Raw genomic sequence first — 17,297 nt, forward strand, 5'->3', positions numbered from 1 at the left:
AGCTTACTGACGCTGGATGGTTGACTCGCAGCGGAAGAACAACAGCCTCATGCGGAGGATACTCCATCTCGTCACTGGCGGCTAAATTGGAGGGAGTACCCAGCGACAGTCTCCAGCGGAGCGGACTCTAAGACCGCACCGACCAGGAAAGGAGCCTATGGGAACGGGCCCTTCAACAGAGGAGGTTCGTCGCTCGCGCAACAGACGATCCTTTGATCCAGCCGAGAGCGGCGAGTCCGACTGAGTCCGCAGAACTATTCTCTATCCATTGTTCTATCCATCTGAACTCTTTATTTTTATGTTTTATGCATTGTGTTGCTTTATGGCTGACCTCAGCTTCATTTTACACCAGGGATGGTGTAGATTAAGTATGGGGGAAGCACTGTGTGCTGAAACTCTATTTCTTTGCTTTTGAGTCAGTCCTTGTGTCATTTGGATGTTTTATCGAGTCAGTTTAGGATCGAGTCAGTTAAAATTCTTGTGAGAATTAGGACCTTGTGATATATTCTTTTAACCACCTCGTGCTCTAACACTCTTATCCAGTGACCTTAGCAGTGATGAAAGAACCCACACTTGGACTTGGAACACCCTCCGACTTATCTCATTTGATTCTCCAGAAGCTCTCATCCGATCAGGTTACACTGGGTAGACTCAACTCCACCCAACTTGAACCTAATCTTGACAGAAATTCTTCTTGTTATGCGCACTAGATCAGGGAAACGAGACACACGCTCAGGGTTTCTTACTCTTTTTACCAATCTTGCTGATCCTGAGCGGCTAGCTCATCTTTAGCTAGTTCCAACCTTGTACCTAAGCCTTTATTTTCACCCTCATGCACTCTGTTTTTCAATGTCATATGTGCAGATATGTGCAAAAAAGCCGGAGAGGATAGGATTGACACAGCCCCTTACTCGTTGATGCCTTACATTCAAAGAAGAGAGCAAGCAGAATGAGAACAGTCGACAAGATCAATCCTCAAGGAGAGGAACAGTCAAGGGTGCGTGATCTAACAAGAGGAACAATGCAACCCGTGAGAAACAAAAGAATAAACCCCCAGTGGCTGTAAAACATTCATCCTGATACCTTTCTTCGAAACCCCATCACTTTTGTAAAAAAAAAAAAAAAAAAAAAAGACCAGTATACTTTTATTTGTTTTTGGAGATGGGGGAGGTAATTTTGGGAGATGCACGTCATTGGAAAAGGTTGAGCAAGGAGTTGGTACCGATTTTTTGAGGAATAAATAAAAAGAAGTCAAGAGCTGGAGAACAGTCGCATGATTGATCCGAAATGGAGAACAACCCAATCCGTGAAGCAGAAACGAGTAAGGGTTGTGGGCTTCAATAAATCCGTCCTCTCTTGCTATTTTGCGCGATATCCTGCATACACTCAAACACGGTAACCCCTAAACACTCTCAGCTCCACCATAAAACAGCATGTTCCTTATCAACCCGTCTACCCTGAATAGTGTCTGTAATGAGAAGCTCACGCTGTTCCTAAATAATGTTTAAGGAGTTTTGTCTCGATAGTGCAACCTTTTCAGGTATGAGATAGAGAGTACGGAGCTGATTTTCGAACAGCGATCGTGGGTGTTCTGGTAAGGGTGTGCGATCTAAGTCTACAGCTTGTATGGTTCAGAGATGTGTGGTAAGAGCATGGTTATTCAGAGAAAGCGAGTTCCCACTCCTTCAAACCTTTCTCCATGTTCTTGAGGCTTGGTCTTGTTCGAGGACAAACAAGGATCTAAGTCTGGGAGAATTGATATTTGGTGTTTTTAATACCAATATATATGTGTTTTGAACTAATTCTCAGTCCTAATTCGTGCCTAATTGATATCATTCCAGGATTGGAGCAGGTGAAAGAGTAAAGAAGAGAGATTCAGGAAGTTAAATGCCGTTTTGAAGGATTCGATGCGGAACAGTCACTTAGAACAACCCGAAGGTTGTTCCCGAAGATATCAAGCGTTTGACTGCTCCCGATCATTAAGGAAACTTCCTATTCTGGAAGTTTGCCCTAGTTTCCACTCTCTCCTATCTTTTTACCACCAGCGCCTCCATATAAAAAGGCCTACGCTATCATTTCTTTGACTTACGCTAGTTTTGCAAGAGACCGAGAACTATTTTCTCTTTGGATTAAGCAACTTGTAAGGGAGAAGGCTTTATCTCTCATTCTCACGAGAAGATCATCCTGAACCCTTGTCTTTCTACTTTATTTTATATGCAGTATTATTCAGAAATCATGTCTGTGTCATCCTATATTATGATTGAGTAGTAGGCTAAGCTTGCTTAGGGTTGTAGGATGTTAACCGCATGAACTGAACACAAATAAGTGATCTTAACTATTCTTCATTCATATTGTTCTTACTGCCTGCATTGAACTGATCACTTAATGTTTGATCTCTGATTTAATCACCTGGCTAATCGCTTAGGAGATAAATTGACATATATTAAATTAGCTTTGTATCCCTAATCAGCAAGAGTAGATATTAGGGTATTAAGTGAACTAATCAGATCTCGCCTCTAAGGCTTGTTATCGCGTCTTGTACCAAGTGAGAGCTTAGGACTCAAGACCGATATACAAAGGGAGCAAGATCACGATAGTGGATTGTTCTAGCCGAGTGATCTGAGTTCTAGACTGCACTTCATCGCACTTGAATAGTTGTTCAGTTCTGCAATCGACATCCGATTTATAACCCTAAGCCAGCTTCATTTAAATCGAATTTGAATCATCTAGGGATTCTTGTTACTTGTGTCACAATTAATTCTTAAAACCCCACTTGTTTTTCAGTTTAATATTGAACTCATAAGAGTAAAGAGTAAACTGGTCCTCTGGATTGAATCTCAAATATTACAATTACCACTGTTAACTTGACAGTAGCAAAGATTCATTTTTAGTGTATCATTCATCCCACTAACACGACTTCATATCCTATTTCTTCTTATCTTTGTTATGATAAGTTTGATGATGAACACAAAAACTTTCTTCTTTCTATCACCACTACTAAACTTCCTCGATCTTTTAAAGAAGTTATGCTGTCAGATGAATCCAAAAGTGCCAAGAAATCTGAAATGTTTTCTTTGGAAGAGAGTGGTACTTGGTATGTGTGTGAACTGCCTCCGGGGAAGCAACCTGTTGGTTGAAAATGGATTCAGACTATCAAGTATAATCCGGATGGAACCGTTGAAAGGCATAAGTCTCGCTTGGTGGCTAAAAGCTACACTCAATTAGAGGGACTGGATTATCTGGACATATTTTCTCATGTTTCCAAGATTGGAACATTCAGACTCCTTTGGCGCTTGCAGCTGCTAAAGAATGGTCAATAACTCAGCTGGATGTGAGTAATGCGTTCTTGAATGAAGACCTTGATGAGGAAATTTATATGCACCTGCCCCAGGGGTATGAAGAGTTGACTAGGAGGAAGGTGCCTCCGAATTCAGATTGTACACTTCACAAGTCGTAATATGGCTTTAATCAAGCGTCTAGGCAATGGAATCACAAACTACCTCAGGTGATTCTTGGTGATGGATTTACTCAAACCCATTCAGATCATTCTCTATTCAACAAGTATGTCGACAAGAAGTTCCTTGTTGTTCTTGTATATGTTGATGACATCTTGATCGTTGGAAATTGATGAGGAAATAAGTCATCATAAACCATGGAGGAAGGAATCAGGATACATGGAGTGGAAAACATGAAGTTGGGTAGAGGTAAAGAAGCCAATCCGGACATATGTGCAATCAAAAGGCCATATCTTACCAACCAGGAGGAATTTCTTCATAAAATAATTTTCATGGATTCTAAACTTAACAAGGTTTCATTTACAAGTGGAATCATCTTCAAATCTTCTCGGACCAGAAAGTTATGGATTTTACAAACCAGAGGTTTCTCAGCCCCCTATTCGCGAGTACCAGCCTTTAGAAGACGATTTCAGCCCAACCATGAAGCGGAATCCTCCCGAATAAATCATGGGCTTCAAGATGTATATCCTATCTTACAGAAAGCCATAAATCAGAAGAAATGGCCACGGGAATTAGAAGTTATGATCAATTTATCAAAACTGGTCAAACCAGTTCTTCACTTGCCTTATTTGGAAGATGGCCGGTTCAATCAATGCCGAACCAATATCTGCCAACCAGGAGACATTAGACACGATCAAAGGCTTCCAGAAGACATATAAATTGACCCAGAAGAGTTCTACAAGTTCATACCATGCACCAGCAAACATATGATCATGAGGATCCTCATTTAAAACAACTTATCATATCGGTATGTTTTCCAAAAGGAAGCTCTGAAGACCAACGGCTATATTGTCTCAACCTAAGCTTTATGAAGACATTCAGACTGAATATAGACGTGCCAAGGCATCATAATTTTCCCACAAAACTCTCAAGACTCAAGAGAATCATCACCTTCCTTATTTGGCCCAAGCAAGCCATTTATGGCCTAACGGCTACTTTCGTTTTGTTCTTTGATTCTCTTTCTGATTTCTTGATTAGTTTTATTTTTTCTGAGAATTATGTAAGCTCATGTTCGTGCATTTTAAAGACCACCTTTCAATCTAAAGTTAATACATATTTTTTTATGTTTTCAAAGAAAGTTTCTTTGAGTTGTTCTTGTCTTAGTTGCTTAAGTGAGAGAGTTGCTTCTGCCTCTAAAGACCCACAGTTCAGGGTTGTTTGTGGATTCAAACAAGTCAGGATCACCATCGATTGAGAGAGTCAGTCACACCCAAGGATTGAGAGAGTCAATATTCCGCATAGATTATTTGGATCACTCTTGATCACCTTTTGAGAATAGGATTGTGGGGTGATTTCCAATCTTATATAAGAACTGATGATTTAGTTGTGGCTACTTTCAAGACTACTAAAGATAGCTTTTAAGCTACAGTCTTGGTCCAGCGAAGTATTTCTTGACTTTTGAAATTTCCAGAAACAAAACAGGCATTTCAATCAATGAAAGAAAGTATGCATTATAACTCCTTGAAGAAGCAGGCTTACTTGGATGCAAGCCGCTGTCTGTACCTATGGAACCAAATGTCAAGCTTTCTACTATTACTGGCACTGCTTTACCTGATGCTGCACTTATAGAAGACTTGTGGGACGGTTGTTATATCTCACACATACACAGCGTGATATAACATATACGGTTCACAAGCTTAGTCAGTACATGTCCGTTCCTACAGATACTCATTTACAGATGGCTTATCGAGTTCTACGATATCTGAAAAATGACCCTGGCCAAGGTCTCTTCTACTCAGCCTCGTCTCAGATGAAATTAACCGCGTATTCAGATGCTGATTGGGCAGCTTGTCCGGATTCTCAACAGTCTGTTACTGGTTATTGTGTCTTCTTGAGAGATTCTTTGGTATCTTGACGATCAAAGAAGCAACAGACTGTGTCTAGGAGTATCTCGAAAGATGAGTATAGAGCAATGGCAGATACTACTTGTGAGCTCATTTGCTTGACGACTGTGTTAGGTGAAATGCATTGCTCACCATTGTTCCCGGCTACTCTGTTTTGTGACAATCAATCTTCATTGTATATTGCTTCAAATCTGGTATATCATGAGCGTACAAAGCATGTTGAGATTGACTGTTATGTGGTTCGAGAGTGCTTGAAGAATGGATTCTTGAAGACACTTCATGTGAAACCATAGTTGCCGCTTGCCGATGTGCTTACTAAGGCAGTACAACCCAGGCTCTTCAAGAGTTTGTTTGACAGGATGAGTACACAGAGCTTGTGCCTTCCATCTTGAGAGGTGGGTATTAGATTATATAAACCAAGATTGGTTATGTTGGTTAAGGTTTCCTTTTTCCTAACCATCGGTTTAGCTTCCTATCACTAAACCGTATGTATATGTACTTCAGTTTGTACAGCTGTAAAGATTAACTAGAGCATTTACATGTGAATATCAAACTCTTTTACTCTGAGCTCAAGTACTCTAATATAACCTCTTGATGAATATTTTTCTCTCTTTTTGCATTCAGTTTGATGGAGAGACTTTGCTTACTATATCGAGAATTTGAGTAAAAGAAAGTTAATGCATTATCTCAAGATTTTTATTGATTTGCATATGAAATTAACTTTCAAGAGATATATGGGAAGAGAAGGAAAATAATAAACATAGAATTTAAATCGTGAACCTATAACAACTTATTAACTATGCTAAAAGCTAAACCTTTGGGTACTCTTGAATAGCTCTTCAACACATCTTTTCTAAAATCCTGCGAAAAAATATCAATTAAGTAACTCTGGATAATTTTAAGTACTTTTTACAATCAAACTCAACCACTACAAGAAAACGTAGCCATAACGACTACGCGTTACGACGAAAAAGTGTAGTCGTAATTTTACGATGACTTTACATTGACATTACATCGATATTAAAAATCGTCGTAAACTCGACGTAAATTTACAACGACACTAATTTGTCGTAAATTTTCGTAACCTTACGAAATATTTACGATGATTTGTGACGATCTCTACATGTCGTCATAAAAGTGTTGTTGCATTACGACTAAATTACATAAAAAAAATTAGCATCTAGCTAACGACTAAATTATGAGTAAACAGAAGGTTGTTGAACGTGATAAATGTTTGTATGTATGGTTGATAAAAATGGTGGCAACCAAGATGAATTTGAAGAAAATGATGATCCTAGTGATGAGGCGAGTGATGGTTCTAATGATGAGTGAATTTTATTATGTCATATTTCTTAATTATGTAACAACTATATGTTTCATTATATTGTTAGACTCATTGTTTTCATTATCTTGCTTATGTATGAAAGTAATGTTTAAAAAAAAAAACAAATTTCATGTTAAAACAAGTTATGAGACTTTGTAGTTCGGGGTTTAGAAGTGTAAAATGAGACTAAGTAGTTTGGGGTGTGGGGTTTTGGTTTTAGGGTATAAACACGTGTCGACCCTAATTCGTCGTAATTGATAAACGCAGGTCGTCTCTAATTCGACGTAATGGAAAATCGACCCCCATGTCGTTGTAACGTTACTTCTACATTACGACGATTCCTAAAACACGGGTCGAACCAAAACTGTCATAATCTTTAAAAACACTGGTCGTCCCTTCCTAGCCGAAAAGTTGTTGTTATATTACGACTAAATTACATCCAACGATTCCTAAAATTTCCAAAAGTAAAATTACATCAAATTACATCCAACGATGCATTACTCTCATTCTAAAGATTCACAATAAACTGAAGGGAGTGTACAGTCACCAGAATAGTTCTTATCAACTCCGCGTAGCTTTTCCTTGGAAAAACTAGAGGAAAAGCTACTCGGAGTTGGTAAGAACTGTTTTGGTGACCGTGCACTCACTTCAGTTTCTTGGAATCAACAACTCGAATAATCAAGCAAATATAGTAGAATAACAAAAGAATGGAGTGATCATATCTCCTTCATTATTTAAACTCAGAATCTTCAAAATATAATGGTTAGCTAAAATGGAATACAATTTTATCTATTAAAATAGAAATCATGGATTCTTTCATGTGTGATTTTTTAATTTGTATTGTTATTTAGAATTTTTTTTTTATTTAGAAATTTTATTAAATATATTTTACTAAGCTAATAATATATAGAATCTTTGAACTACTTTAATCATAGTATGTTTGATATATTTTTTCATTTTAAATATAAATATATTTATTTAAAATTTCTAACAAAATCTGTTTAAAAAGATTTTAACAAGATCTTAATTTTCAAAAATCATATTTACATATTTTAAATAATTTCAGAGTTAATTTTGAAATATTCTTATGAATTAATATATTCAGTTTTGTTTATAAAATGAAAAATAAAATTATCTCCTATTTTTTATCTATCATATAATCATAATTAATCATATTAAAAGAAAATTATTATATGGAGCTAAATATGATAAATTGTATACAATTAATAAATAATAAATTTTATTTTCATAAGTATAAAATATTTATGTTCAAAAATAAAAAATAATAATATGTTTGTAAGATGGGTTAACATTAGCAAACTATATTATACATGTAAGAAATCTTTGTAACTACTTTAATCATTATATTTTTTCATTTTAAATATAAATATATATTTAATATTATATTCTAAAATTATAATAAATCTTTTAAAAGTTTTTTAATAATATTTTAATTTTCAAAAAGTTTATGTAAATATTTTCACTAATTTTGTAATTAGCGATGAACTATTATTATGCATTAATATATAACAAGTTATTGTTTATAAAATGAAAAATTAAAATTCTATCCTATTTTTATCTACTTTATAATAATAATCATCATGTTAAAATACAATTATTATATTGAAATAAATATGATAACTATATTAAATTGATAAGTTTATAAATTTTATTATCCTCAATATAAACTATTTACGTTAAAATTATAAAACGATAACAGAACGACTTAAAATTAGCAAATTCTATAACACATGTCTAAAAATTAACATATCTTAAATTTTTTTACATAAAATAATATATTATTTAATATCAAGAAGCATGAAATATATTGGTACAAAGAAATACAGCCTGAAGAGTGGGTCTTTTTATATATTTTTTAAGTATTTATTTATATATTTATTAGAATCCTAAATTTCATATTCCAAAAACCCTACCCCACCCCTCAACTCCAAACCCTAAGTTTAGATTAGTTAACCCTAAGGGTATAATTGTCTTTTACCCTTCACTAAAAGTGAGGGTAAAAGTGGTTAGTGTAAACATGAAAAGTTGTACTATGAATGTGCTATTTGTGGTAATTTCCCTTTGTTTAATAACTAAATTTAAATACAATAAAATAAATGTATAATAAGAAGTGACAAATACATCTGATGTTTTAAGCAATCATTAAGTATACCATGTAAATTATAAAATTAATATATTTGAAATTGTTATATAAACATTTAAGTATATGATTAACGTTAAAATATATATCACTAATGATCGGAAATATATATATATATATATATATATATATATATAACATAAAACAAACATCTGAGCGGTTGCGCGGGTCAAAATTTAGTTACCTTTTAATTGAGGGGGCAATATGTACATCACCTCCTTTCTTCACAATGACCGGCTTTCAACAGTGTTATTTACGGTATAGGGAGCGATGAGTTGAAGCAAAGATGACCTTATTATTTAAAGGTGTACTCTTCATCGGTTACCATGGATGAGTCTGATCGGTATTTATTGCAACAAAGTGGAAGGAGTGGCGTTAACTGCATCCATTATTACATCGACCAATTTAAGGCCTAAGACGTTATACAGCTGGAATTACAAAAACGACGCTATGTAGGTTTAGCTTAACAGAAGTGATGGTGTGACGTTGACGGAGACGATAAAGCGTCAATCAATGGGATGAAAATCCAACGTGATCGTAAAAATGTAGATTTAATGTCACCGCACTCGACAAGCTTCAACATCAACTTGCTAAAATAATCATAAAAGCCAGTCTGGGCCAAGCATCTGATAGAATTTTGGGCCGAAAGAAATAAGAAGCGCAACTCCTCAAGCCCAAAGCCCAAATCGAAAACACCCCTTTCAGCAAATGAGAGAATAACAAGTCTCCTAAAATGTTTCAAGGAGAGAAAAAAAACTATACTTTATTAATAAAGATGATAGGACAATCTAGGGTTATGAGTAGTTTGATGACAATATATAAAAGAATCGATGCATTTATCTTACAATTGATTGAAATATAAGTGTGACAATATTTTATGTTTTCGATGCTTATTTGTTTGATTTACATTTTCTATGGTTGTTAATTAAATTAAATATTTTTGGGAATCATATTGAACAAGCTGTTTATAGGCAAGAGGTGTATAATGATACACACAATTTTGTAAATTGTGCAGCCAAATTTATGTGATATGATTGAAGAATATATTAATTTCTATACTAACCATGACTCAAGTCACTATATAGTAGGCATGAGACTTTTGTCCGAGATCCGGATTCGATCCGAGATTCGATCTGGATCCGATCTGAAAATCCGGATATCCGGATCCGGATAGTAAAATGTTGGATCTGTCAAAGTCAGATCCGGATCCGAATGTCTTAATTTTTTAGTCCGGATATCCGGATCCATAATTTTTATTAATAACTATTTCAAAAATAGTAATATCTATATATAAAATTTATTTTATTTAAAATATTTTCATTTTTATAATAGTATATAAAAATTTTATGTAAATTTTGTAATATTATACATAGAAATAATTAAAAACATTATATATATTTTTATTTTTAAATTATTTTTAATATTTTATATATATTATTATATTATTTTTTATTTATTTTAAGGATCCAAATCCGGATCTGTATATCCGTCGGATATTACAATTTTTAGAAGGTATCGGACACCCAGATATCCGAGAACCCCGGATCCGGATAAAGATAGTAAAATTACGGATCCGCGAGATAAGGATCCAGATCCGGATACCTTAAAATTGCCCGAATACCCGATATGTCCCATACCTACTATATAGTTGTGATTTTGTGGAACAATTAATATCTTACCATTTTATAATATTTTAGTATCAAATTAATATCACGAGATAACAACAATAAATTTGGAACATCCTTTTTGATATAGAAGTATATCATTAATTATCATCGTATATATTAGTATATAAGTCCAATACAAAAACGACATAATTGTTAATATATATGATTATCTCATACAAAAATATTTGTAGCTTTTTAACTAACAAATGAAATAAATTAAAAAAGAACATCAAAATCTTTGTGAAAAAAATGGACAACTCTCAAAGAAGTTGAACTCCATATTGTTTACCACGTTTTGAAAGTTAAGTCAATAATAAAATAGTGTATATAAAATGAATATATCACAAGTATATTACACATTTATTTTTGTAACAACAAAATGAAAAAATATCCGCGTTTCTAAAGCACAGATCAAAATCTAGTAACTTTTACAACTCAAATCTTAAAAACATATAAAATCAATCTCTTAAATTAATTATGAAATTAGCACCTAAACCATAGAGGAGACCAAAATATTAGTTAACACAGAACGAGAACAAGTATTAGTCAATAATATACTGTTTGAGACGCCATATATCTTTGTTTCGACGTGATTTTGTAGGTTGTTATAATATTATTACAAACATACTTATCAGTTGTTCGAATAATTTAAAAACGAGACATGGTTGTTTAGAGTTGTAATATCAAAGGTCAAATTCCATAAAACTAGCTTTTTATTCTTATGTATTGGGCTGTTATTTTCAGGAATCTAATTATAACGATCCAATTCCGCAGGTCCAGCAAGGCCCAATCAGTTTACATGAAACCGATTTAAACAGAGGTAGCCTATTATTTTATTAAGAAAAAGTCTAAGGCGTCGAACCCATGCAAATTTAGAGCCGTCAGAGAGAGATATTGGTGAACTGTCTCAACCACCGTCGACTGAGATCAGATCCGTCACGCCGCCACCGTCTCACTCCCTAGGTAATCCGCAAACCGCCTTTTCCGATTGGTTAAGTGTTAGCCGTTTGGTAAATCGTCGATATCTCTCTAACCATTGAGTTTTTCGCGATTTCAAGGCCACCAGTGTGTTCGTGACTTTGAGACGAGTTCGGAGCAGGAGTTTCAGCCGGAGATCCGCCGCGACGCGCTCACACGCGCAGGAGGAAGATTCGCGCGTGAATCTCACGCGCCGCCATCTCGGCCGGACGTTCGCAGGAGCCACCGCCGGGTTTCCGCCACCGCCGGTGATTTTCCGGTAAGCCACCACCGTCGTTGGCTGCCGCCGGCGACCGGTCTACGGCGACTCGCCGGTCGACTCGCCGGTAACTCGCTGGTAACTCGGTGACTCGGCCGAGTTGACTCAGCGAGTCAAGCCGTTGACCAGTCAAGCCGGTTCGGTTAGTCAATTGATTTTATTATTGATTAAACCGATCAGTTATTGGGAATTGGTTTGGTTTGGATTACATCGAGTTGAAATCAATTTTAATCTGTCCAATTGAAATCGAATCTGGTTAAGGAAAACCGATGGTTCAATTTGATTTCAATTTGGTCAAGGGTTGACCGGCTTGGGTCAGAGTAGACCGGATTGACCTTTGACCAGCGGGTTGACTTTTTGACCAGATCGCCGATTATCCGTTTTTGACCGTTCAAAGGGCGTACTGACTCGATTTTTTGCCCTGATTTCAGATTTGGAGTTTGTTTGAGCAGCTGGAGTTCATAGCTATCACTTTTCCACATTGCTAAGGTGAGGGTCTATTCCGTAAATCTTGTACCAGTGTAGAATTCTCTCTATGTTAGTTTAGATTTTGAATCATGATCTGTCTGTTTGAATTGAGTCTGTTTGAGTCTTGATTGTTAGTTAGTTCATTCATTGTAAATTGGAACTAGGGGTCTAGAGGATTCAACCGTTGATTTGATTGAGTGATGTTAAAAAATGCAATATATATATGTATGTATACTGATACCACTCAAATTACCCTAAGGAGTGTTACTCGCATCAAAAGAGGTTCAGATGTAGTACTTAGGGATCGAATCCACAAGGAGCTAGGGAACAATTAAATCTAGTGTTTATTAATTCTAAGAGTTGTAAATTTTAAATGAAATAACAATAGTAACAAGCGAAGTAAATAGTAAATGTAACTTGGTTGGAAATGATATTAGATGCAAGGCCACTATTCAGGTGTTGGAGATTATAATATCTATAGATGCCTATCTGCTGCATGCATGATATGTTAGAGCTCAACCGCTTAACTCAGTGATCAGCTGTCGCATGTTTCACTGGTTAACAAACTAGAACTCGTGTCTCAACGGTTAGTATGTTGACAACAAAAGAGTATCGATAGATGGTCCTATAGGGACGTCGAACGATACACCTTTACCTACGTCGACCGATAGTCAGTTGAGGACATAGATCGACGGGTTCTACCCAGGCCTATGCGCGAGTATGATATGCCCTATTAAGATACTAAATTGGCGGTTAGCCCTCTCTAGCAGTCCTAATATGATAGATAGATGTCAGGATGGGATAACAAGGGTGCTTGAGTATGCAATCCTATGATCATGTTCTAGTTAGCAAGGCTAAAACAAGCAATGAATACAAATCTATCATGAATATCACAAAAAGACAGATCTGTAGTTTGGGGCTAATCCCACAAACCTATCTGAACCCTGGATCTAATAAATGAACTACTCAGACATAGCAAAGCAATTCATGACAATGAAGAAATGGGAATTCATAGTATAGATGAAAAGAAATGAAAACAAGGAGTTCCAATCACAAGTGATCTTCTCCCCAAAACTCTCTCTCTCTCTCTCTCTCAAAGTAAAACTATAACAAAAAGCTCTCTCTGCCGTCAAAACACTTAGGCAGTATATAATCTACTAGGTTAAAAACTCGTCAGGGCATTTTCGTAATTTAGCTTGGACTTGGGCTTCAAGTCCGCTGGATCCAAAATGTCGCATGTCCAATGTCTCGACATCGATCGATGGTACTTGTGTACATCGATCGATATTAATCTTCATTTGTCGAGGCATCTCATGGTGTCGATCGACAGCACTGGATGTGCATCGATCGATTGTTCTACCTCTCGTCGACCTCTACATTGTCAGCTCGGATGAAATATCTTTTAAGCTCCAAAATGCTCCAAAGTCATAGCTTTACTCCGAAATGTATCTGAACCTGAAAACATACCTAGAAGAGTAGAAAAAATAGATATATATATATATATATATAGTAAAACACCTATATACCATGGATGAAAACATGTCAAATCCAATGTATATCAACTCCCCCAGACTTACCCTTTTGCTTGTCCTCAAGAAAAACATACATGCAGTCTCTCTGAAAGAGGTTTGAAAATATTAGGGACTACATATTTTAAAGCATAGAAATATTTTCCTCAACAATTTTGCAACCACATCTAAAAAGTCCTAATCACGGAAGCACACTATGCAATATCCTAGCTAAACAACCATTTCTAACATAACACAACTCAGCAATTCACGTCTGACATCCCCTCTACAGACTTCATTTCTTAGCATAAATATAAAGTGAATGCTTTACCTTGGGATTATCGATCATAGGATGCAAGGATTTCAGACAAGTATCTGGAACTGCAGGTAAAAGTTAGTTCCTAATTTCTCTCTCTAATTTTCTCTCTTGAGTCAAAGTCTGCTTCCATTGCAGAATCAGTGACCAAGATTGGACAGGCTTACATGAATCAAAACTTAATGGTGGTAGCCACGAAGCTCTGTTCACTTCTTTTTGACCTATATCCAAGAATTCTTTGTGAAAGCGAGCCTTGAAGATTGCCGCCTCCAAGTCCCGTTTCGAACTCTTTTATTGGAGTCTTTATGAATCAAGCCAAAATGGTTTTAGCCACCAAGTCATATTCAGGCTCATCCTAAGTAAGCAATAGATCTTATTATTATTATTTTTTTAATGGGATAGAACTGAAATATAAATCACTAACTAATCTAGGGTCGAAATTTAGAGAGAGAAAATGTGATAAATAATCTACACAATGCGTTACCTTCCAGACCTGTCTGAAGAATCCGATCCCATGTATACCAAGTCCCAAGAGAAGCGGTTATGTCAGGTTTAGTGTTAGAAATCAGCTTTGGTTACTTCATAAGGTCAAGGCAAGTGTGTAGTTGATAGGTTGATCTGCTTTAGCATCTATAGTGCTATATGCAATCAGTAAATCTAAAATGGTGCTAAAGATTGGTTAGATATTCTAGTTTAAATCAATATAAGATCATAGTTTCATTTTCAATAGCTAAGCATAATTTATTAAAATTCCTTTTATATAAGAATAAAATAAATTATATTAGTAAATCTCCCCCGAGACTTAAACTACACTGTCCCAGTGTAACTCAGTCGGAGTTATGATGGAATAATTCATAGGTACGGAATGTAACAAGTAAGGAAGATACATCTGACCGGATTAGATATCGATCGATGTGGTGTGTTTGTCTATGTCGAGCGATGTCGACGTCTCGTCGGCGGTCGATATTCAGGTCCTCCTACTTGGGTCTCCTAAATCTGAAAGAAATAAAACGAAAGTAAATAAATGCTAGCTAATAAAACCAAAATAAAATACCTAATAGTGGGTTGCCTCCCACTCAGCGCTTGGTTATAGTCATTTAGCTTGACAGTGGTAGTGATTGGCTATTTGGTGGATAAACAGATGCTTGTTGGAAAACAAGCATCCACGTCATCTCTGCACATTCTGGACCAAGATGCAATGAAACTTCTTTTGGCCTCATCATTTCTTGTCCATTTGTCATCCATCTTCTTAAGTACATTGGAGATGTTCTGTAGCTTATCTTGAATGTTGTCAATGCTGACCTGCTGCCAGCCTATGTTGTCATAGGCGTATGCTGAAAGTTCTGTCAGTTCCTCGTGCATTGACTCTATCGTTTTTTGTATCAGCTGCTCACCGGCTGGTGTAGACTCGGCGTCGATCGATGCGATTAAGTGTTCATCGGTTGATCTCGGCGATTTATCGAGCGATTTCGCTCGCTTCCTGTCGACCGATGCTGATATCTGGTGTTGAGCTGCGAGTTGCCTCTGAATGGCTTTGACTTCTTTCTGTAGCTATTCTGTGTGGCTGTCTAGTCCACCGATTCTGTTGTCGAATGGAAAGTAGATGTCATCGCAGCGTTTGTCAAGTCGTTCTTCCATGGTGTCTATAGTAGTGTAGATCTAGGATGTGATCTTGTCAACCTCTGCTGCTGTGTAAGGAAGTAACTCCACAGGATTCTTGCCATCAATCTATGGTCCTCGTAGCCTGTCGATCGAAAATGAGTTTGCCTGCAAAAAATTTTGATTAGTAATTTTATCAATATCCCTTTGGGCATGAAGTATTTGACTAGACAATTTGTTTAAATATAGCATGACTGGTGATACGAAGCGGTCATGCATGTCCTCGTAAGTCTGCAGCCTATCATCCATGGCTGAGATCTTAGCGTCGAGCGATGTGATAGTACACAAGTCGATCGATGTGGCTGGTTGTTGGTCCTTCTTGCGAATGGTGTCCAGATCTTACTGTAGTAGCTCGATTTTAGTTGTCAGCCAGTCCACGTTGTTGTTGAGAGGGTAGTACATGTCGTTTATCCTCGTGTTGATGTATGAGACTTCCCATTCATCCTTGTGTTCTGCTGAACATTGAGGTTCTGCAGGGATCTGGGCTGTCGGAAGACTGACGTCGATCGATGGTGCATGTGATGCATCGATCGATGCTGAGGTCGTGGCTTCCTTCTCAAGTTGCTGTCGTAAACTCTCAATTTCTGTCCTCATTTCTACCAGACTTCTGAAAAGCTCATTGTAGCCTCTATCCAAAGGTTGATGTGTATCTTCTACCAATGATTTGAGCTCCTCTCCCAGTTTTTCCTGAGCTCCACAAATACCAGTCACCATCTCGTTGATTTCATCTTTGGTGTAGAGTTTTGGTGCCAGTCTTGTGAGTGTGAAGGAAGTGGCTTGTTCTGGAAGACAGATGTGGCTCTCTTCAAAAAGAGATGCACTTTCCAGTAATTTCCTGATGTCATCCTTTGTGACAGGTATCATCTCACCAGCTACGCCTCGTGCGTGTCCACACTCATCTCTGTAGACTCCATCCTCGTCCCTTCGTTCCCAAGTGAACTTTCTGGCTCCGTACATCCTTCCATCTATTGCACGTGCGTTGCCATCTGGGTCCCTGAAAATACCAAATTCACCAGGTGTTAGAAAACCATAATCAATGTTTGCATTATCATTCATTTAGAAATAGAAAGATTAGGTTTAAGAGTAGTATCGATCGATGTTGATACAGATGCATCGATCGAGGGCATAATAATTTCTGCAAAAACTTGTGTTCTTGAGATGATTGCTCTTCATGGATTTTCCTGTTGATGTAGATGGAAGAGTGTTCATCTTTTCTACTTGTGTGTCTGCTCTGGTGTGTGGATGTGGTTTCAGGGGTGCAAAATGTTTTAAATAGGTATCTATAAACCTAGTTGGAGAGGGAATATTCTCCTGCTCTTGGATTTTTGCTGTGGTGCGAATATCGATCGATGTTCCTGTATGGGTGTCGATCGATGTGAGCGGTTGTTTTGCTGGACGAGGGTGGGTATCGACCGATATGGAGTGCACTTTGTCGAACGATGATGGAAACATGTTGGTGAACTTATGTGTTTCAAATCTTTCATCCTGCAAAGACATTTCTATTGCACGTTCCTTCCAATAATCCTCATCGTATTCCTCTGTATGTTCCTCGTTAGGTGAAGTAATTACAGTGTCAACTGCAAAACTTTCATGGAAAC

This window comes from Brassica napus, chromosome A3, assembly GCF_020379485.1.
Source record: "Brassica napus cultivar Da-Ae chromosome A3, Da-Ae, whole genome shotgun sequence".
Classification (NCBI taxonomy): domain Eukaryota; kingdom Viridiplantae; phylum Streptophyta; class Magnoliopsida; order Brassicales; family Brassicaceae; genus Brassica; species Brassica napus.